Source organism: Amphibalanus amphitrite, unplaced genomic scaffold (genome assembly GCF_019059575.1).
Source record: "Amphibalanus amphitrite isolate SeventyFive unplaced genomic scaffold, NRLGWU_Aamphi_draft 002418F_arrow, whole genome shotgun sequence".
Taxonomy (NCBI): Eukaryota; Metazoa; Arthropoda; class Thecostraca; order Balanomorpha; family Balanidae; genus Amphibalanus; species Amphibalanus amphitrite.
The window spans coordinates 22,897-46,518 of NW_024883861.1; the positions used below are offsets into that span (position 1 = coordinate 22,897).

Sequence of the window (23,622 nt, forward strand, 5' to 3'; positions counted from 1 at the left end):
CATGGTGCGGGAGGGAAGCCGCATACCTCGTCCAGGTCCAGACTGTACGGGCCCGGGCAAACGGGGGTGAGGCGTGGCGCCACACACTACACGACACACACGTACACACGCACACACACACATACACTCTGAACATGGAGAGCTGCCTTGAACAGTGTGGCAGCGTGTTTACACGAGCCAGGCGCAATGAGCATCGTCCAGGGAAATTTTGGAGCATATGTATTCTTTAAACACGATTATATGTAGAAGTACGTCGTCACTCCAGAATTTTGAGACTGGCCTCGTAAAATCCATATGAACGTGCTAGATACTTGTTGTTCTCACAAGCCCTTACCACAGTTGTTATAAGCGTACTTGCGTAATTTTGTTTTTCTACGTTGCAAAAGACGGCAACGGTGTCACCCTGAACATGGCAAGTCGCACGCGGCTTGTCACAGTGACCAGTGTATTGCACAGCGGGTTGTTCATGTGAAGACAACTTGGAGGGTCGCTGTGCAATAAAATTTGGGATAGCTTGGCAAAAGCCCGCGAAACATAGCAATTGACTCTCAAGTGACTTGAGACGAAAGCTGGATGTATTTTTACCATCATTAGACCAAGAGACAGAAGGTCCAATGAAAACACATTTACAACTTCAGACCCAATAAAGAACAGCCAGCAGGTCCACTGGGAAGCTCAAATTAATTCCTTACTAGAACAAAAAGGCAAAAACTTCATAACCTGGATCCCTTACCCGGCCAGATGGTCAACAAGGAATGATTCGTGAAGGTTCTGAGGGAGTTCAGAAGAGATTTCGCCGTAAGAGGTCGGAACTCTTCAACTGTGGCAGGGGCTCCTGCACCAGGACAGCGCACACGCCCACAAGTTCCACCATGGAGACGAACTATAGAAACAGATGTGCGTCAAAACCGTCCGTAGCCCTTCCTACAGTCCTGATCTGGCCCCTTGACTTCTGGATGTCCCCCAGACTGACAGGAAGCTCAGGGGCCGCCTTCGGAGGATGTGGAGAGATGATGAGGCTGTGACAGAGGCCCTGGCACCTTCACTTTGAAGGTCTATCAGCAGGCCTTCAGGCAGTGACAGAGCGCTAAAGCAGGCATTGGACTCGGGAGGTTCCATTTCGAGAGTTATAGTTTCATGCTTCTCTGAAACAGACAACTGTCTACTGAAAAGGTCTCAAAACTTCTGGAGTGCACCACGTAGAACGATAAACAGTTGGCAGCGGACGGCTGCAGGAGCGTGTTTGTTTCGTGCGGCTGGGAGGACCGCCGTCTGTGCCGTGGTCCGCGGTGTGCCGTCTGTGCCGTGGGCTGGGGATATGTGCCGTCTGTGCCGTCTGTGCTGGTGGGCTGGGTGTGTGCCGTGGGCTGGGGATATGTGCCGTCTGTGCTGTGGTCTGCGGCGTGCCGTGGTCTGCGGTGTGCCGTCTGTGCCGTGTCTGCGGCGTGCCGTCTGTGCCGTCTGCGCTGTGGTCTGGTGGTGGCCGTGGTCTGCGGCGTGCCGTCATGTGCAGTGGGCTGTGGTCTGCCGTCTGTGCTCTGTGCCGTGGTCCGCGGTGTGCCGTCTGTGCTCTGTGCCGTGGGCTGGGGTGTGCCGTGGTCTGCGGCGTGCCGTCTGTGCCGTGGGCTGGGGATATGTGCCGTCTGTGCCGTGGGCTGCGGTATGCCGCCTGTGTCGCCTGTGCCGTGTCCGCTCACCGCTGAATGTCGTCGTAGAGCTGCTGCTGCTGCTCGGCGCTCAGTCTGTCCCAGTGGGCCAGCAGGTGCTGCTGACCGGCGCTGTTTAGCCGACTGCGCACACTCTCCATGTCCATGGCGGCAGATATATCTGCGGGCAGAGCAGACACGCAGTGAAACAGTGCTGGCCTCCGAGGCTTCACGACTGAATGAGGGCGCACGCAAGGATTACAGAGTACCTATACGGACGGACAGGGCCTCGGAGTGTCGCAGTGCCGAGAGAAGTGCGCCGCGCCTGATGACACACTCGAATGCGCACTACCTGGCTTGGCACTTATCTCTCACCTGCCCCGTTCGGGCGACACTGGCTGTCTGGACGACTGAGAGGCACTGGGGCTGGGTGCAGGGAGCCCTCCCCGGGACTAGGGAGCCCTCCACCGCGCGCAGCCCCGAGCCGCCGCGGTCAGGTGGAACGGGCCTCCCCCTCCGGTACACAACGGCTGGCCACTCACCAGTCACCACAGCGGCCTCTGGGCGCGGCTGGCGGCGGACCGGGGCCGCGCAGTACCGCGCCGGCCGGCGCACCGGACACCATGGAGACCCGACACACAGTGGCCGCGCCGGTCGATCACACTCGATAGCAGTGCCGCCGGCCATTTGGCTGGACCAAAACTAGCGACGGCCAATAGTTCATTGCGTTTCAAACGCGGCAAATGCAGCGCGGTGGGCTCGGCGCTGATGCACTAAATCAGTGCTCACTGCTCAGGAATGCGGATGTGTCCCCTCGGCCGCGACAGACCTGCCGTGTCTTACATGTATTTAAATGCATCAGATCGTGGTGTTTGGTCATGCTGGGCGTACTTACAAGCCGTCCACGCCAACTGCCGTGAATGAATAGGGTTATCTCAATGTTCTTTGTCTGGCTCTGCGCCCATGACGCGGACTGGAGGCATGGAAATTCAGACTCCATATAAGCAGATGGAAAGCTACTTTTTGTGTTCCACACAGTGGACTCACCAATCGAATGCGCACTACTTGGCTTGGCACTGGGCAGTGGGCAGTGGGCAGTGCACCATGTATAGCTGCAGTCGATACAAACTGCAACACTCGTTTGCTTTCTCCCAGAGCTGTTCTTTTTCTTTTACCTAGTTCATGTGCATTTATGTATGGTTCTCTTCAAAGTGCTTACAAACTGCCTGACCATGGCTGCTCCCAAATGGTACTAGGCCATTGGTAAGCAGTGGTGACGATGCTGGCTGCCGTCATCGGAGGCCTCAGTCATATACGACCAGACGCAGAGCCGCGGGCCGCTGTGCCTGCCGCGGCTGCCGTCCGCGGGCCACTGTGCCTGCCGCGGCGGCCGCCCAGGTGCCCCCCCCCCCCCGTGGAAGTCACCCGTCGGCCGGGAGGAGGATTGGGCAGCGTGTCCACGCGCCAGGGAGGGGGCCGCGGCGGGGGCAGGGAGGAGCTAACGGACCGGCGCGGCGCGGCGGCCGGCGCCGACCGCCCGGCCGACCTTGCCGAGCCGGCCTTCCCCTCCCCTCCCCCTCCGTCCCGCCGCCGCGCCGCCCTCCGCCCATTCAAGGCGGAACAATTACTGGCTTAATGATCGCTTGGGATGTGCGTGGGTTTTAAACAGATATCAAAACGTATGCCGGACTCTGCACTGTGCACACCACGCCTGGGATAAATAATTGGAATAGGCGCATCGCAGCCAGTGCGTTTCAGCGCAGTGTTTTCTGAGTTTCCTATAGGTGTGGATACGGCCGCAGGCGCGGCGAGCTGTCTGGCGGGAGCGGCCAGCTGAGACCGGTTCGGGTGGCGGAGGGCGCGGCCCGGCCGGTCTGCGTGTACCTACTGTGAAGGTCACAGCCGTATCGACTGGCCAGGGTCGGCCGGCTGCCGCCCAAGGAAATCGGCACCGTCCGCCTCGCCCTTCCGCGGAGGACGGGCTCCGCTCCGCTAAAAACCACACACACACACTCGTGGAGATGTGTCCATCTCACCTCCCATCCGCTGTCGGCCCGAGCACCGATCACACGGAGTGACAGCAGCTGCAGGATTAGGATGAGCTGGCCGATGTTCCGACAGCGCTGCAAGCCCAGTAGTGTTGTCACGGTGGAGCGAATTGAAAAGTTACTCGTCTACGGGCCACCTAACAGCCGGCTGACGGCTCACCGCTCGGCCGAGTGCCGAGTCCCCGCCCCCGGCCCCAGCCCCGGGCCCGGTCCAGTGCGCCCGACACGGCTGGCCAGGGCTCGCGCGGCGCACGTGCAGCCGAGCAGGACCGGGATCGGTCCATGGTCGCGCGGCCGGGCCAACTTGCGACAGAGCTCGTTACAAAACACCGGCGCGGGGGCGACGGTGCCGCTCGATCGCTCCGTCACCCCCTCCCCCCCCAGTCCGGCTCGTTCAGCGGCCGATTTCATAAAGGGGCGCAAACTTTGCAACGTAGTTTTACGTCCATCTCGGTTGCGATCTAGGTACTCCCAAACGGTTTCATAACGAAACTACGGGTTTGGTCATTTGATGTTCTAAATATGTAGGTAGTTAACTGTGCTGTAAACTTTTAACTGCCGATGTACTTACCACTTTTTGTGCGTGGTAAAATGCAAGCAAAACAAATGCAAATATAAGACCTTGAAATTAGGTAAGTAGGCACCTACCATTCGCTGCGCCAATTGTAACGGTACTTTCGCTAGTTTTTTGGTGCAAAATATTAGCTTTATTTTGGTCGAAACAGCGAGGGGTTCTACCAACCGCCAGTTGGCGCACTAAGGCCCTAGTGCCACTTGATTTCAAGTCTCACTAGGCGATTTCGGTTCGCGCTGAGCCACTAGCCGATTGGTGTAAAATGCCGCTTAGTGTCACTACCTTCAAGTGTCACTTGGCCACCGTGACACTATGTCTTACTAGCTTCCTAGTGCGCCATCTCGAATCGATCCCCGATAGGTTGAAAGCCGATACATCTGGCGATCGTTAAGCTCGCACTTTATGGGTCGGGATGCTGCCACCTCTTGACATTTGAACCTTAACCTTACCAATCCATCTATACCTTGTGCAATGATCGGCTGTTAATAACAATTCCTGATAGGTACCCTCCACTCAGGTAAATCAAAACGTTTTAGTCTCAACGGAGATAGCTGTATGTATGACTGCATGTAGAGTGCAGTTTAGGTACTCGTCGATATGAGTATGAATGACGTCGTAATCCCACCTGTCCCGGGCCGAACCCGGATGGTACCTGCTTATGGCTATCAATCAAAGACGTATCCTCTCGAATCTCTCTATAGTCTCTCCCCTTCCTCCCCTATTGGCAGATACCACCACTGTAATCCTGTATGTAATTCCCTGTGATTCGGTTCGACTTAAGGGTCACGGAAAATCGCTATCAACTTGAACGGCTCAACCACAGCCGTTCGGGCCACAACAGCTGGTAGGTGGCATAACGTGCCATTTGTCGGGCATTTTAGATAACTAACGATATAGCCTACTGGCCGCTGTTCTGACTTCTGATATTTAAATAAATGTTGCCAAGCAATTCCTGCGAGGACAGCCGCTGTGACAGACCCTCCACCTGGTTCCATGGGATCCCGTCAGACCGCCGACTGGTTCCAGGGGATCCCGTCAGATTGGTTCCAGGGGATCCTGTCGAGGTGAAGGCTGATTGGGTGGGTGGCTGACGCACGGAGGTCTGAGGCAGCAGGAGACGAGAATGCCTCCTACTTCCAAGCTCCGGACTGGGGAGGTCTCTCCACTGTGGGACCGATTCCCTGCTCTCGTGCCCCCCTTCCCCCCCCCCCCCAGGTCATATACGTCATGGGCTGGCCTCGGCCGCCGACACCAGTATTCGTCGGTCGGCGGACCGGCCCGGTATACCGATACTCTGCCCCCGGCATCGACGCTGACGATTTCGTCTCGTCGGATCGTCCGACTGCGTCTCTCCCTCCGCGCCCTACGTCACACTGACTCTCCGATGGGCGAAGGGCGGGAATACCTCCCCACTCTCCGGGGGGGGGGGGGAGATACCCCCACTCTCCGGATGGCCGGGACTACCTCCCCACTCCCCGAAGGACCGGGAATACCTCCCCACTATCCGGAGGGCCGGAGGATACCTCCCCACTCTCCGGTGCAGTCTCCAAGCTCCGACGCTGCCTCCGTGACGTCATCTGACACGGAGTAGGGAGCGACGTGACGTGCTCGCAGCTCTGGCCCTGAGCTGGGAGTGACGCGCGCGCGGAGGCTCAGAACGAACTTATGCGAAGGCCATGGGCCCGCCGACCGGTGCAGACGGCCACCGCCAGCTGACGCAGCTGCAACACGGTCTATTTACGAGTCCCGGCGCTGGCGTGATAAGCATGGCTGCATTTAGAGAGGCAGGAGGGTCTGTCACGCTGTGCCTGAACAGCTTTTAGCCTAAGTGACACATGATCGCGACTGAATCAAAACACCATGGTCCATTATAGAACTGGCGAAAGAAGAAGAAACGGAGATAGGGACACTAAATGATTATTGCAAGAATATCAAAAGTAGATAGAACGTTCAAGACTGGGCGTTATGCCCCACTCATATACCTAATGCGTCACAGGTAATGCATCACGCATGCTTGGACGCAGAAGCAATAAATATGTAGGTAGAGTGGGGCAAAGCACCCAGTGCGGGTAAAACGTCCTTATTTGTCCAATGCTCGACTTTTCAAAGAATTATTGATAGCCATTTTCAAGAACACGCAGGAATCTGCTTGTACTCCGTTTTTTGGTTCCACAAGTGAGGTGTTAACACCTCACTTATCTTACGTCCAGAATTCTGGACGTAGATAAGTGAGTGTGTTAACACCTCACTTGTGGAACCAAAAACGGAGTACAAGCAGATTCCTGCGTTTTCTTGAAATGGCTATCATAATTCTTTGAAAAGTCGAGCATTGGACAAATAAGGACGTTTTACCCGCACTGGGTGCTTTGCCCCACTCTACCTACATATTTATTGCTTCTGCGTCCAAGCATGCGTGATGCATTACCTGTGACGCATTAGGTATATGAGTGGGGCATAACGCCCAGTCTTGAACGTTCTATCTACTTTTGATATTCTTGCAATAATCATTTAGTGTCCCTATCTCCGTTTCTTCTTCTTTCGCCAGTTCTATAATGGACCATGGTGTTTTGATTCAGTCGCGATCATGTGTCACTTAGGCTAAAACTGTTCAGGCACAGCGTGACAGACCCTCCTGCCTCTCTAAATGCAGCCATGCTTATCACGCCAGCGCCGGGACTCGTAAATAGACCGTGTTGCAGCTGCGTCAGCTGGCGGTGGCCGTCTGCACCGGTCGGCGGGCCCATGGCCTTCGCATAAGTTCGTTCTGAGCCTCCGCGCGCGCGTCACTCCCAGCTCAGGGCCAGAGCTGCGAGCACGTCACGTCGCTCCCTACTCCGTGTCAGATGACGTCACGGAGGCAGCGTCGGAGCTTGGAGACTGCACCGGAGAGTGGGGAGGTATCCTCCGGCCCTCCGGATAGTGGGGAGGTATTCCCGGTCCTTCGGGGAGTGGGGAGGTAGTCCCGGCCATCCGGAGAGTGGGGGTATCCTCGCCCCCCCCCCCCGAGAGTGGGGAGGTATTCCCGCCCTTCGCCCATCGGAGAGTCAGTGTGACGTAGGGCGCGGAGGGAGACGCAGTCGGACGATCCGACGAGACGAAATCGTCAGCGTCGATGCCGGGGGCAGAGTATCGGTATACCGGGCCGGTCCGCCGACCGACGAATACTGGTGTCGGCGGCCGAGGCCAGCCCATGACGTATATGACCTGGGGGGGGGGGGGAAGGGGGGCACGAGAGCAGGGAATCGGTCCCACAGTGGAGAGACCTCCCCAGTCCGGAGCTTGGAAGTAGGAGGCATTCTCGTCTCCTGCTGCCTCAGACCTCCGTGCGTCAGCCACCCACCCAATCAGCCTTCACCTCGACAGGATCCCCTGGAACCAATCTGACGGGATCCCCTGGAACCAGTCGGCGGTCTGACGGGATCCCATGGAACCAGGTGGAGGGTCTGTCACAGCGGCTGTCCTCGCAGGAATTGCTTGGCAACATTTATTTAAATATCAGAAGTCAGAACAGCGGCCAGTAGCTATATCGTTAGTTATCTAAAATGCCCGACAAATGGCACGTTATGCCACCTACCAGCTGTTGTGGCCCGAACGGCTGTGGTTGAGCCGTTCAAGTTGATAGCGATTTTCCGTGACCCTTAAGTCGAACCGAATCACAGGGAATTACATACAGGATTACAGTGGTGGTATCTGCCAATAGGGGGAGGAAGGGGAGAGCTATAGAGAGATTCGAGAGGATACGTCTTTGATTGATAGCCATAAGCAGGTACCATCCGGGTTCGGCCCGGGACAGGTGGGATTACGACGTCATTCATACTCATATCGACGAGTACCTAAACTGCACTCTACATGCAGTCATACATACAGCTATCTCCGTTGAGACTAAAACGTTTTGATTTACCTGAGTGGAGGGTACCTATCAGGAATTGTTATTAACAGCCGATCATTGCACAAGGTATAGATGGATTGGTAAGGTTAAGGTTCAAATGTCAAGAGGTGGCAGCATCCCGACCCATAAAGTGCGAGCTTAACGATCGCCAGATTATCGGCTTTCAACCTATCGGGGATCGATTCGAGATGGCGCACTAGGAAGCTAGTAAGACATAGTGTCACGGTGGCCAAGTGACACTTGAAGGTAGTGACACTAAGCGGCATTTTACACCAATCGGCTAGTGGCTCAGCGCGAACCGAAATCGCCTAGTGAGACTTGAAATCAAGTGGCACTAGGGCCTTAGTGCGCCAACTGGCGGTTGGTAGAACCCCTCGCTGTTTCGACCAAAATAAAGCTAATATTTTGCACCAAAAAACTAGCGAAAGTACCGTTACAATTGGCGCAGCGAATGGTAGGTGCCTACTTACCTAATTTCAAGGTCTTATATTTGCATTTGTTTTGCTTGCATTTTACCACGCACAAAAATGGTAAGTACATCGGCAGTTAAAAGTTTACAGCACAGTTAACTACCTACATATTTAGAACATCAAATGACCAAACCCGTAGTTTCGTTATGAAACCGTTTGGGAGTACCTAGATCGCAACCGAGATGGACGTAAAACTACGTTGCAAAGTTTGCGCCCCTTTATGAAATCGGCCGCTGAACGAGCCGGACTGGGGGGGGAGGGGGTGACGGAGCGATCGAGCGGCACCGTCGCCCCCGCGCCGGTGTTTTGTAACGAGCTCTGTCGCAAGTTGGCCCGGCCGCGCGACCATGGACCGATCCCGGTCCTGCTCGGCTGCACGTGCGCCGCGCGAGCCCTGGCCAGCCGTGTCGGGCACTGGACCGGGCCGGGGCTGGGGCCGGGGCGGGGACTCGGCACTCGGCCGAGCGGTGAGCCGTCAGCCGGCTGTTAGGTGGCCCGTAGACGAGTAACTTTTCAATTCGCTCCACCGTGACAACACTACTGGGCTTGCAGCGCTGTCGGAACATCGGCCAGCTCATCCTAATCCTGCAGCTGCTGTCACTCCGTGTGATCGGTGCTCGGGCCGACAGCGGATGGGAGGTGAGATGGACACATCTCCACGAGTGTGTGTGTGTGTGTTTTTAGCGGAGCGGAGCCCGTCCTCCGCGGAAGGGCGAGGCGGACGGTGCCGATTTCCTTGGGCGGCAGCCGGCCGACCCTGGCCAGTCGATACGGCTGTGACCTTCACAGTAGGTACACGCAGACCGGCCGGGCCGCGCCCTCCGCCACCCGAACCGGTCTCAGCTGGCCGCTCCCGCCAGACAGCTCGCCGCGCCTGCGGCCGTATCCACACCTATAGGAAACTCAGAAAACACTGCGCTGAAACGCACTGGCTGCGATGCGCCTATTCCAATTATTTATCCCAGGCGTGGTGTGCACAGTGCAGAGTCCGGCATACGTTTTGATATCTGTTTAAAACCCACGCACATCCCAAGCGATCATTAAGCCAGTAATTGTTCCGCCTTGAATGGGCGGAGGGCGGCGCGGCGGCGGGACGGAGGGGGAGGGAGGGGAAGGCCGGCTCGGCAAGGTCGGCCGGCGGTCGGCGCCGGCCGCCGCGCCGCGCCGGTTTAGCTCCTCCCTGCCCCCGCCGCGGCCCCCTCCCTGGCGCGTGGACACGCTGCCCAATCCTCCTCCCGGCCGACGGGTGACTTCCACGGGGGGGGGGGGGGCACCTGGGCGGCCGCCGCGGCAGGCACAGTGGCCCGCGGACGGCAGCCGCGGCAGGCACAGCGGCCCGCGGCTCTGCGTCTGGTCGTATATGACTGAGGCCTCCGATGACGGCAGCCAGCATCGTCACCACTGCTTACCAATGGCCTAGTACCATTTGGGAGCAGCCATGGTCAGGCAGTTTGTAAGCACTTTGAAGAGAACCATACATAATGCACATGAACTAGGTAAAGAAAAAACAGCTCTGGGAGAAAGCAAACGAGTGTTGCAGTTTGTATCGACTGCAGCTATACATGGTGCACTGCCCACTGCCCACTGCCCAGTGCCAAGCCAAGTAGTGCGCATTCGATTGGTGAGTCCACTGTGTGGAACACAAAAAGTAGCTTTCCATCTGCTTATATGGAGTCTGAATTTCCATGCCTCCAGTCCGCGTCATGGGCGCAGAGCCAGACAAAGAACATTGAGATAACCCTATTCATTCACGGCAGTTGGCGTGGACGGCTTGTAAGTACGCCCAGCATGACCAAACACCACGATCTGATGCATTTAAATACATGTAAGACACGGCAGGTCTGTCGCGGCCGAGGGGACACATCCGCATTCCTGAGCAGTGAGCACTGATTTAGTGCATCAGCGCCGAGCCCACCGCGCTGCATTTGCCGCGTTTGAAACGCAATGAACTATTGGCCGCGTCTAGTTTTGGTCCAGCCAAATGGCCGGCGGCACTGCTATCGAGTGTGATCGACCGGCGCGGCCACTGTGTGTCGGGTCTCCATGGTGTCCGGTGCGCCGGCCGGCGCGGTACTGCGCGGCCCCGGTCCGCCGCCAGCCGCGCCCAGAGGCCGCTGTGGTGACTGGTGAGTGGCCAGCCGTTTGTACCGGAGGGGGAGGCCCGTTCCACCTGACCGCGGCGGCTCGGGGCTGCGCGCGGTGGAGGGCTCCCTAGTCCCGGGAGGGCTCCCTGCACCCAGCCCCAGTGCCTCTCAGTCGTCCAGACAGCCAGTGTCGCCCGAACGGGGCAGGTGAGAGATAAGTGCCAAGCCAGGTAGTGCGCATTCGAGTGTGTCATCAGGCGCGGCGCACTTCTCTCGGCACTGCGACACTCCGAGGCCCTGTCCGTCCGTATAGGTACTCTGTAATCCTTGCGTGCGCCCTCATTCAGTCGTGAAGCCTCGGAGGCCAGCACTGTTTCACTGCGTGTCTGCTCTGCCCGCAGATATATCTGCCGCCATGGACATGGAGAGTGTGCGCAGTCGGCTAAACAGCGCCGGTCAGCAGCACCTGCTGGCCCACTGGGACAGACTGAGCGCCGAGCAGCAGCAGCAGCTCTACGACGACATTCAGCGGTGAGCGGACACGGCACAGGCGACACAGGCGGCATACCGCAGCCCACGGCACAGACGGCACATATCCCCAGCCCACGGCACAGACGGCACGCCGCAGACCACGGCACACCCCAGCCCACGGCACAGAGCACAGACGGCACACCGCGGACCACGGCACAGAGCACAGACGGCAGACCACAGCCCACTGCACAGACGGCACGCCGCAGACCACGGCACACCAGACCACAGCGCAGACGGCACAGACGGCACGCCGCAGACCACGGCACAGACGGCACACCGCAGACCACGGCACGCCGCAGACCACAGCACAGACGGCACATATCCCCAGCCCACGGCACACCCCAGCCCACAGCACAGACGGCACAGACGCACATATCCCCAGCCCACGCACGACGGCACACCGCGGACCACGGCACAGACGGCGGTCCTCCCAGCCGCACGAAACAAACCGCTCCTGCAGCCGTCCGCTGCCAACTGTTTATCGTTCTACGTGGTGCACTCCAGAAGTTTTGAGACCTTTTCAGTAGAGACAGTTGTCTGTTTCAGAGAAGCATGAAACTTGTATAACTCTCGAAATGGAACCTCCCGAGTCCAATGCACCTGCTTTAGCGCTCCTGTCACTGCCTGAAGGCCTGCTGATAGACCTTCAAAGTGAAGGTGCCCAGGGCCTCTGTCACAGCCTCACTCATCTCCTCCACATCCTCCGAAAGGCGGCCCCTGAGCTTCCCTGTCAGTCTGGGGGACATCCAGAAGTCAAGGGGCCAGATCAGGACTGTAGGAAGGGCTACGGACGGTTTTGACGCACATCTGTGTCATATAGTTCGTCTCCATGGTGGACTTGTGGGCGTGTGCGCTGTCCTGGTGCAGGAGCCCCTGGCCACAGTTGAAGAGTTCCGACCTCTTACGGCGAAATCTCTTTCTGAACTCCCTCAGAACCTTCACGAATCATTCCTTGTTGACCATCTGGCCGTGTAAGGGATCCAGGTTATGAAGTTTTTGCCTTTTTGTTCTAAGTAAGGAATTAATTTGAGCTTCCCAGTGGACCTGCGCTGTCTGTCTTTATTGGGTCTGAAGTTGTAAATGTGTTTTCATTGGACCTTCTGTCTCTTGGTCTCATGATGGTAAAAATACATCCAGCTTTCGTCTCAAGTCACTTGAGAGTCAATTTGCTATGTTTCGCGGGCATTTTTGCCAAGCTATCCCAAAATTTTATTGCACAGCGACCCTCCAAGTTGTCTTCACATGAACAACCTGACTGTGCAATACACTGGTCACTGTGACAAGCCGCGTGCGACTTGCCATGTTCAGGGTGACACCGTTGCCGTCTTTTGCAACGTAGAAAAACAAAATTACGCAAGTACGCTTATAACAACTGTGGTAAGGGCTTGTGAGAACAACAAGTATCTAGCACTGTTCATATGGATTTTACGAGGCCAGTCTCAAAACTTCTGGAGTGGACGACGTACTTCTACATATAATCGTGTTTAAAGAATACATATGCTCCAAAATTCTCCCTGGACGATGCTCATTGCGCCTGGCTCGTGTAAACACGCTGCCACACTGTTCAAGGGCAGCTCTCCATGTTCAGCAGTGTATGTGTGTGTGTGCGTGTGTACGTGTGTGTCTGTGTAGTGTGTGGCGCCACGCCTCACCCCCGTTTGCCCGGGCCCGTACAGTCTGGACCTGGACGAGGTATGCGGCTACTTCCGGCGCACCATGGAGGCGCACAGCCAGGAGCAGGACAAGCTGGACGATCGGCTGCAGCCCGTCCACCCGGAGGACTTTGGCTCGGCCGTGCGCTCCTCCCAGGAGCAGCTCCGCCAGTTCGAGAACATCGGTTAGTCACCGGGCGGGGTCGGTCACCTGGGTCAGTCACCCCCCCCCCCCAGTCACCAATCCGCAGCGAGAGGCGGCAACTCTCTCTCTCTCTCTCTCTCTCTCCTCTCTCCTCTCTTCTCTCTCTCTCTCCTCTCTCTCTCTCCTCTCTCTCTCTCTCTCTCCTCTCTCTCCCCTCCCTCTCTCTATCTCTCCCTCTCTCCTGTTGTTTACCACGTTTTTCCTGTTTACGCGCTGTCGGTCCCTCCCCTCCATCACCCGTCCCAGCAGTGTCCCGCGCCCGGCTCATCTCCCGGCGGCCGAGGGCCGTGGGTGTTTTCCGTGTGCCGTCCGTCTACCTGTCGGCCCCTGCCGTCCCTGCGCCCGGCGGCGGTGCCAGTCGCCGGCGCACACCCGCCAGCACCAGTGGCCTTGGGACGTCCCCTGTCAGCCCAGCCCGCTCGCACCGATTCTCGTGAGCCGTGAGGGAGCGATCTTGTCATCTGGTTTTCCAGCTCGGCTGCAGTGGGGTCTGGTCACCGCCGCGGACTACCTTATGGCCAAACGATATCTTCAACATAACAATACCTGATAGGCATTCTCTCATAAATTGGCGAAGAGTTTCTCATTTCATGGCTTCTTCACTCTTTTTTTTAGCCCAAGGACGTTAAATATATATTAAACCGCGAGTAGGTAGAACAAATCTTATAAACGTCGAGCCGCTGGGCGAGACGTTTAAAAGATTTTTCAACCTACGAGCGGTTTAATAATTTATCCTGTACCGCCGATATGTTTCGGGCGCTTAAAGTTAAAAAAATACATTTTATACACGACATAACACAGACTAGACGAAATGTCTACTAGACGTTTAACAGTTGGTTTGGTTAATTTTCTAGACGTTTAACAAATCAGTTAAACGACATCTGTTAATTTTTTTCTTTGCACGTAAAGCAATTGTAAACACTGTCTACGGAGCGCGATAATATATAGTAAACCGCGAGTAGGTAAGAACAAATATGCGAGACGTTTAAAAGATTTTTCTACCTACGAGCGGTTTTTAATTTTATCCCGTGCCGCCGATATCTTTCGGGCGGTTCACGGTAAAAAATACCACGACATATTTCAAACTAGACGAAATGTCTGCTAGACATTAACAGTTTGTTAATCGTCTACATAGACGTTTAATAAATCAGTTACATGACATCTGATAATTTTCTCTCTTTGCATGTGAAGCAATTGTAAACACTGTCTACGGTGCGGGATAAACTGAAATTATTGAATTCACGCACACTTTTACAATAAAGCAAATTTCAAACATAAGCATAGGTAGGTGCAGATTTTCTTCAAATTCATAGTAGCTGCAGAAACGTGCAGGGTTAAATGTTATTTTACTGAGAGTTTAACATATTTAGGTACTTAAATACCAATTGCTACAGGGAGGTTTCTCTAGTACCTACCTAGTGCTTGACCGATTCAAAAAGGGTAGGTATCTATTTTGAAATAATTTTATCTATTACAACTCAGCTGCCTTGCCTGATAGGTATCTGTTTCAACTGCCTAATCAGTAATCACTATATCGGCACCACTGTAAGCTGACTGAAACCAGATAGTTTCTGACAGGCCTAAGGCCCTATGCGTCATCGGCGTGCGGCTCCATTCAGCTGTCGGAGTCACTGTGATCCATCGGCCGCCGCCGGGCGACTAATTGCTCGTGTGTAGTCTTCACAGCGCCGCGTAACGATACGAGGGCTCAGGGCGCCCCGGGTCACGTACTTGACCGGGAGCCCACGATCAATTAGGCTGACTGCTGAGAGCGCAAGATAAGCCCTATCGTGCTAATGGACGTGTACTTGAGAGGGGAGCGGGTACTTCGGACCCGGACGCACGCTCTCGTACCGGCCGTACCTACTATTCGGTCGGTATGTGTACCGGAACACGCACTCGTCACGGTGAGACGCCGCCATATAATTGGCCCACGCCAGGAACATTCCGTCATGGGCAAAACGACTCTACACATAACACCCATATGGCGCAAAGGCAGCTTGAAAGTGACTGCTTTTGCGAGTCGTATTTTATCTATTTTTAGATCAGTAAATACCCACATCCTAATAAATACCGATAGGTAGATGACGCAATTTTACACATATCTGAGCCCGCGAAGACCTCGGCGGGAGGGTTAGCCCCTGGTAACGCTCAGCAGTGGAGTGCAGCAACTATTAGGAGCGTTTGCTCTGAGCTGCGGGCGGGCCAACGTGCTCGGCCGGCGCGGCCACTTGCTGTTGTGATGCTGTGACCGCCGCACCAGGCCGCCCCCTCCCCCGCCGCCCCGCCTCGCCCCCTGGCCCCAGCAGCCGCCTGGCAGCTTAACGGTTGCAGACGAGACCGGCCCTATTTAGAAAGTAGAAGTCCTTGAGAGAAGTGACGGCGGCAATACCGACATTGGCGCGCCCTGCAATGTACAGCTATCTGCGGTCCGCGTGAGGTCTCTGGACGAGATCCGCCCCCCCCCCCCCCCCGGGAGGTGTTGGTGCGTTACGTCCAATGCACGCGCCGTACCCCGTGCCACTGCGCGACAGCACCGCGGGGTGCCAGCCACTGAGCTGTGAGGCTGACAGGGTGTGGGGTCACTTCGAAAGGCCGCCTCAGCTCTGCACACATCACCTGATGTGCATTAATGACGCCTTTCGACGCCGACCGGTTTCTGCGGCTGTGGCGGCAATGTCGCCGGCTGGCGGGGTGGTGGCGGCGTCCAGCCCCTTCAGAGGGCGTTCAGCCCCTCACAGCTGCAGTCACAGGACGAGCAGCCAGACTGTCCACCAGCCAGCGGCGCAGCGCCCAGTTCCGGCTGAACATGGGACAAAGTCCCGCAATATCGCGATTGACAACCGCTTGTGATCGAAATGCTTATAAATAAAAATAACTGCTGATTATAAATTAAAAAGTTTGTCTGCTAGGTATAGCCGAAATAACCCGACATTCACCCAGGCTCACTCGCGGACAACAGTAAAAAGCGGGCGAGTTAAAATTATCATCCCGAGATGGCGCTAGTGCCCAGCGCCTGCTACTATGCTGTACCGCATGGCCCATTCATTGGGCCGGGAGAGTGCGGCCGGACCGGTACCCATTGCGACGGTACGGTGTGCGCCAGTGCCGCTGCTAGCTGCCGACAGGCCGCTCTGCTCAGTAGCCAGACGCCACTGCTTTCACCCGTTCCCCACAAAAACGCCGGCACGGCTCAGCAGAGCGGCTGTCACCACCGCCTCGGCGCGGCCCTGCCACCGACAGCCCGCTGTCATAGCAAACACTCGGCCCCGGGTCCGGGTCCGGCCGGAAGGGTCCGCAGCGCGCCGCGCCGCGCCCTGTGCGTCGCGGCCCGGCCGCCGCCGAGCGGCTGCACAGTTTGTTTGTCGACTGACCGCCGCTGGGTCATGGGTGTGGTGTCAGACGGACCTTAGACCGTGTCCGGCGTATCAGACCGTACCTCTCCGGTCAGCGGCCACTCACTGTTCCGCCTGCCCTCCCCCTGCCGCCGCGTGCGTCACATTTCCGGCCAGCGTTCATCTGGCGCGGTGGCGGCCACTCAGATAGTGAGTACTGAGTAGTGATCCCCCTCGGCGGTGCACGGGCCGCACTTCGATCCGTGACCGCGCTCTTCTGGCGCGCCGCTGCGACTGAGAGATGAGCCGATCGGGGCTCTGATGGCGCATTGTGTCGCGGTCAAGTCTCCACTTATACACTGACACGTTCCCAGGCGCACTCACATTCCACTTGATGACGCAGTTAATTGTTGAACCTCACGTATCGCACATAATAGGTCTCTGGCATTTGGGGCACTTAACTTACAAGCTGATTCCTTTAATAAAGTTGGGTAGGCAATGCGGGGAAAACCTCAGCGGCTGCTCCAACACAAATGTCAGTCAGTCAGTTTGTCGTCAGTTTGCGCTCTCCATCTGCAAAGCAGCCATCCAGCCTCAGTGTTTAGGCCGCTATTCGCCCCGTAGCCGTTGTCGATCTACAGGCATCATCGACCCATGTCCATGCTGCATCCAACTCCTGACCCGCGCCGTCCGAGACAGACCAGGGTTCGTTCTTAAAGGAAAAGGGCCACCTTCGTGAAATATGAAGATATCGTTGTTTTTCATTTTGACATTATTATTTTTCATTTTCTTTTTAAAACTGGTGCCAGAAGTGCACAATTCGCGAAAAAGTATTTAAAACTATTTAACATATTGGTACTATGTTGATACTCTCTACGGCACCTACTGTATGATGGCATAGCGATGACGTCACACTCAAGCCAATCAGCGTTCAGAAGACAGACTCGTCGGATTGTGTCAGATAAGCTGATTGGTTAAAGCTGAGCTGGTTGGAGCTGATTGGTAAAAAACCAGCCTTGCCGCGGGTGGCTGTATTGTCGGATAAGAACGCATTCCTGGGATAAGGACGCATTCTTGGCGTATTTTCTTTTAAAATTGCCGATAACTACGAATGGAGGCCGAAATCGGCCGTAAGGAGATAAACAGACAGGTTTTCGGACACGGGCTACAAGATGGCTATCTCAGTTTCAATCCCCATGTTAAAGGTGGCCCTTTTCCTTTAACCGTCTGCTCTGACACTGTAACCCTCTGTGCTCGGACCTTCTCACTCACCCGCCGTCCTTAGAATCTGGGAATCGTCCTCAGAGGTCTGCTACTGTTACTGAAACACCTCCCTCCGACAGGTCTGCAGAGGCGGTCCTGCAACTGACCCCCCCCCCCCGCCCCTCTGATAGGTCTGCAGAGGCGGTCCCTGACTGACCCTCCCCGCCCCTCCGACAGTCTGCAGAGGCGGTCCTGAGTCCCTGACCCCCCCCTCTGACAGGTCTGCAGAGGCGGTCCCTGACTGCCCCCGCCCCTCTGACAGGTCTGGAGGCCGTCCCCAGTCTGACCCTCCCTCTGACAGGTCTGCAGAGGCGGTCCTGACTGACTGACCCCTCCCTCTGACAGGTCTGGAGGCGGTCCTGACTGACCCCCCCCCCCCGCCCCTCTGACAGGTCTGGAGGCGGTCTCGCGCGGCGAGGTGGGCGTGCTGCTGCTGGCCGGCGGTCAGGGCACTCGGCTGGGCGTCAACTACCCCAAGGGCATGTACGACGTGGGCCTGCCGTCCAAGAAGTCGCTGTACCAGCTGCAGGCCGAGCGGCTGGCGCGCCTGCAGGAACTGGCCGGCGAGGTGACGGGCCGCGCCGGCGGCACCGTCACCTGGTACATCATGGCCAGCGAGGCCACCAAACAGCCCACACTCGAGTACTTCGAAAACAACGACTTCTTCGGCCTCGACAAGAAGGACTTGGTGTTCTTCGAGCAGGGCACACTGCCGTGTTTCACATTCGACGGCAAGATCATCCTGAAGTCGCCTAGCAAGATCGCGCACGCGCCTGACGGCAACGGCGGTCTGTACCGGGCGCTGAAGCGTGAGAACATCCTGCAGGACATGCGCGGGCGCGGCATCAAGTACCTGCACGTCTACTGCGTGGACAACATCCTGGTGAAGATGGCCGACCCCGTTTTCATGGGCTACTGCATCTCGCGTGGCGCCGACTGCGGTGCAAAGGTGAGCGCCGCCTTAGTCTCTGATTCCCCACTGTGCAAGCTGTGTCCTGTGTGCACCACATAGGCTCTGATGGCGCCCTGCAGCGCTGCCCTGGGCTCCACCTCTCTTGGGGGGGGGAGCCAGCCCCCCCCCCTGGCCAGTCCGGGGCTGTCCGGACTAGGGACTGAGCAGGACCGGTGTGTTCGGAGCAAGCTTTCCCCGGAGGGCGTGTAGCGTAACTTCGAACTCAGCGGAGGACTCATCGGACCACTTTTACCACAAACTCTGTAAGGCCAAGGTCGCCGCCCTCGAGGTTAGCCACTCTCGTTGTCCGAGCAAGGTGAAGGTCTGGCGTAATTGGGCGCAGGGACGCCCCACGGACGGCCGCGGGCCGTGCTCGGTCCGCTGCTCGGAGTCTGGGTGGGGCCGCCGCGCTGTGTCGGCCGTCGGACTCCCCTCCCCCCCCCCCCGCCCTGTCCGACCGGCCATCTCACCGCCCGCCGGCGTTACACACCTGACCTTGACCGGAGCTGCTGCACCGCAGGAGCGGGCGGGGTAGCGGGCACACCCAGCGGACGCCCACCTCAGTAACTAAACCAGAACTATATCCCAGTCGGCGCGAGATAAGGGGTCAAATGTTAGCGATAGGTATAGCAACGCGCACAATGCCATGAAAACGGTTTTGATATACCAACTTCTACGGAAAAGAACACAACCTTTCTTTTTCACAGCTTCCTTGACCCTTGGCATTGTCCACTCGAATCAACTGTGGCGCTGTTCCTCCGGCGTCCACCTGCGCGTGCGTCGTCAGCTCGTCAGATCTCGCACCCCGATATACCGTTTGCGTGCCACACGTGCAGCCGCATCGTAAATGCCGGGAGACGAGGTTTATCGAGCGTGCGTCAGTCCACGTCGGCAAGGAACGCTATCATCACCTGACCGTGCGAATACGACTCGCTGTGACGCCACGAGCGATACACGTGCGTTCCCGATTTATTGCGGGCCTATCCAGCTAATCGCCGCGAAAATCTCGAGTCCGCGCGCCGATCAGATGACGCGTCACGAGTGCGGTTAGCGGCCGTGTGACGCGTCACGACTGCCCTCGGATGGCGGCCGTATGACGCGTCACGACTGACCCCGGATAGCGGCCGTGTGACGCGCGTGGACCGCTGAATGAGGGAGGGCGGGGCCGCAGAAGAGCGAATCGTCTCTGGTACTGGATATTGGCTTGTCATAAAACGCGGTGGCCATGACAAGTACCAGGAGCAAAGGCAACGAGTACGGGCGGAAAATTGGCACATTCGCAGACAGCCGTAAGTCATTTTCAGCTTCTTTGTTTCACTTACGTTCGATGAGGGCGTAAGATTTTAGCGATACGAGCCTCGCAAAGTCCGCCTTGCGTCAACACATTGCACAAATTCCACCTTTCACAACCACCTCCAGGAAGGCGTGGCCCCCATTGTCACCGTTATCAGTCCGTGAATGTCGCGTGATGCACAATGGCTCCAATGGGTGGGGTCAGAACTGAGACGGACTAGTTCCACTCTCCACCCCGTGCCAGCCGCCTCCTGCCGTGTGCGCCCCGCCGTGTGTGACGCCCCCTCCCCTCCCCTCAGGTGGTGGAGAAGGCGTTCCCGGAGGAGCCGGTGGGCGTGGTCTGCCAGGTGGACGGCCACTACCAGGTGGTCGAGTACTCGGAGATCACGCTGAAGACGGCGCAGAAGCGCAACGCCGACGGCCGCCTCACCTTCGGCACGGGCAACATCGCCAACCACTTCTTCACGGTGGACTTCCTGGACCTGGTGGTGAACGAGCGCGAGGCGGCGCTGCTCCACCACGTGGCCAAAAAGAAGATCCCCTACGTGGACGACGACGGCGTCACCCGCAAGCCCGAGAAGCCCAACGGCATCAAGATGGAGAAGTTCGTCTTTGACGTCTTCCAGGTGGCCAAGTAAGTGTAGCCTGGTGTTCTGTGCCTGAGGACAGCGTCCCAGACGGCACATGTCGTCCTTGCCTGCGAGGAATGTGGATCACGGGAAAATTAACGGGTCGCCGCCTTCACGCGGGCACCATCCGCCTGCGACAGGGGCGCCGCTTATCGCTGAGGATGACCCGTTTGATTATTGAACCTTCGCTGGTGGCCAATATTGTGAATGGGTGTCAGCAGGCTGAAACATGCCAGGGCCAAACTGTAATACGTAAGAGCATGAACTTCATACGATGTACGAGACCTTGGGCGCGATCGGACGCGCATGTGATCCGACAGTGACTCGTCACCGGGTCCGCCCTCGAACTTCGGTCACTGGGCGGCCGCTTGATTGTTGTTACATCCGGAGGGCCCGTCGTTCCGTTTATGTTATGTGGTCCAACACAGGGTAGGGTTGTATGAAAAGACCATCAGTCAACTTCGCAATTCCGTGTCGTGCGGCAACCAATGCCGTCCCTCCGCCACAATTGCCTGCCCGTGCTGACTCGCCGCCCGCGCCGCCGGCAGCAACTTCGCCGTGTGGGAGTGCCGCGGGAGGAGGAGTTCTCGCCGCTGAAGAACGCCGACGGCGCCGAGAAGGACACGCCGACCACGGCGCGGCTGGCGCTCTGCTCGCTCCACCAGCGCTACGTGCTCGCCGCCGGCGGACAGTTCGTCACCGAGAACGGAGAGCCCCTCCCACTGATGCCCAGGTGAGCGGCCCGGCCGACCTCCGCGGTCCACCCGCCCCTGCCCACCCGGGCGGCACTGGTGTCATCGGCGCCCAACTGCCCGCTCTCTGCCGCCTTGATATTGTTCAGACGTGCGTTTTGCCTGCCGCGTTTTTCAGTGGCAAGTGTACGAGTATACTTATGCGTCTTTGCGCGGTAAATCCGTCCCCGAGAGTATCGCTGAGGCAGCCGTCAGCGCTGCCCGCCAGTGTACTTACATACCTACCTACTATGTGGCCGGTGTCTGTGTTGATGGTCGCAGTACACCCAGATCCCCGGTCGACCGCTGGTGACTACCTTCTGACACCAGCCCGACCACTGCTGACACCAGCCCGTCATCTGTCCACAGCCCGGCCGCCGTCGACGGAGAGGAGGCCAACAACAACGAGGCGTGAGTACCGCAACCGGCCCCTCCCACTGCGCCCATCCACACTAGAGTTCGGATACACTTCTCCCACCCCGCACAGACATACACTCCTCCCACCCCGCACAGACATACACTCCTCCCACCCCCGCGAGGCCAGAGTTCAGTGATACGCCAATCACCTCACTGCTCTCACCCCCCCCCATTTCCGGGTACTGGTCTCGCGTCCCTCAGCCGCCCCTATCTACCTCCCACCTATCGCCAATCTCCACCTCCGTCTGCCGCATCACAAACTCGAGTACGGGATGACGGCGGCAGCCCCGCCCTGCCCCTCGGCGGCTCCATCCCCACCCTGGCGGGCGGACGTGCCGACGGGACCGATACGGCGGCAGCAATCCACCGAGTGAAGTCAGGCCGAGCCGAACATCTATCCCCGCAGCCCGTCCAATTCAGAGCGCAACTACAATCGCTAATCGCAACAAGGCATGCATCACACGCTTCTGTCATCCTACTGCGATTGTTTTTTTTTTTGTAGATTCCGAGTTTTTAATTTGTCTAGTCTCTCATGGTTACCCCCGGTGTTAGGAGTGTTTATCCAAAGTCAAACACTAGCCTCGGACTGACTCGCAGTCTGCACCGCCCCTGCCGCTGCACTGACCTGACCCGGCTGCCCAATCCCGGCTGACCCCCTCCCCTCGTGCCGTTCACAGCCAGAAGGCGTGGCTGCAGCGCGAGCAGCCGCTGCTCTGCGAAATCTCGCCGCTCGTCTCCTACGCCGGAGAGGCCTCGAGCCGCTCGTCAGTGGAAAGAAGTTCCTGCCGCCGCTGCTGCTCAACGAGCGGCCGGCGCCGACCTCAAACGGCCACTGAGGTCGGCAGGGCCGCCGCGCGCCAGTACAAACTGCCAGCCAGCCCGGCCCGCTCCGCCGGCGGCCCCCGGCGCTCGGGCCGCGCTCCATTCCGGCGCGACGGGATCGGGCCGCTGCGGCCCACGGCGGCGCTCCGCTCAGCTGGCGCCAGCTGGGCCCCAAGTGCCTTCAGTCATCCTCTGCTCCTGTGGGGAATCCCGCGTACTGGCAGCGTGGGAGCGCGGTACAGATATTGTGATAAACGCGTACGCACGGGTCGTAGTAGGATCCCGAGTTGATTATTTTTATACGTGGTCGCTAGGCAGTAGGCGCACAGGGTGGCTTGTGCAATATCATGTGATGTCATTAAGCCGGCTCCGGCCGCGGCGTCCTGCGGGCCACAGCGGTACAATGGGCGACTGCGTGGCCGCATAGTGACGTAGCGCGGGCCGGCGCGTGGAAACGAAGGCGACGGCTAGTTTTATAGCTTATTTTAGGTGGTGCTTTGGCTTGCGCAGCCGGTTATCCGTGCGCGCAAGGTGGTAATTCCAGGCGAATTTTATGCCTCCTGGCCGATATTTTGACAACTGCCGAAGTGACGTGATCATTATATATCTGAGCGGTGTTTACGCCCTCCTGAACGATAAAGCATATTGTTGGATGAGCGAATCATGATGTGTTAGTCCAATCGGTATATTCTATTTTTACAATATGGCACGTCTCCACTCATCTGGGGTTCGATGTCGGTGATGTCTTCTTTTCGTCTTTAAGCATGCGACTCTCTCGTGTCCTTTTTACTGTGCACATAGTCGATAGAATACACCAGCTGCCACGATACCCCGTCTTGTTGCGTGCGTCTCTGTCCGGCGCTCACACACGCCGGCGGGAAGTAGAAGTCATATATTTTTTCTCGAGCATCAGAAACATCATTTAAATAGGCCGAACACCGACTACGCGGCGGCGGCCCGCCGCCAGGGGAGCAGGTACTGGGGTCGCCTTCGAGTTACGGCGGCCGACGCCGCCACAGCCGACTACGCTAAAAGGAATGACCGGCAACGAGCACAGGCGCGCGCGGGCGCGCGGCGCAGC

At 57.5% G+C, this 23,622-nt stretch overlaps 1 long non-coding RNA gene and 1 pseudogene across 1 annotated transcript; one reads left to right on the plus strand and one right to left on the minus strand.

The window, feature by feature from the left end:
- Positions 1 to 13: 13 nt before the first annotated feature.
- LOC122376953 lies at positions 14 to 2,111 on the minus strand. Its single transcript, XR_006255722.1, has 3 exons — positions 2,022 to 2,111; positions 1,698 to 1,827; positions 14 to 42 (listed from the first exon to the last, which is right to left on the minus strand). It is a non-coding gene; the product is annotated as an uncharacterized LOC122376953 (long non-coding RNA).
- Positions 2,112 to 10,855: 8,744 nt separating this feature from the next.
- LOC122376950 lies at positions 10,856 to 23,370 on the plus strand (annotated as a pseudogene).
- The last annotated feature ends 252 nt before the right edge of the window (positions 23,371 to 23,622 follow it).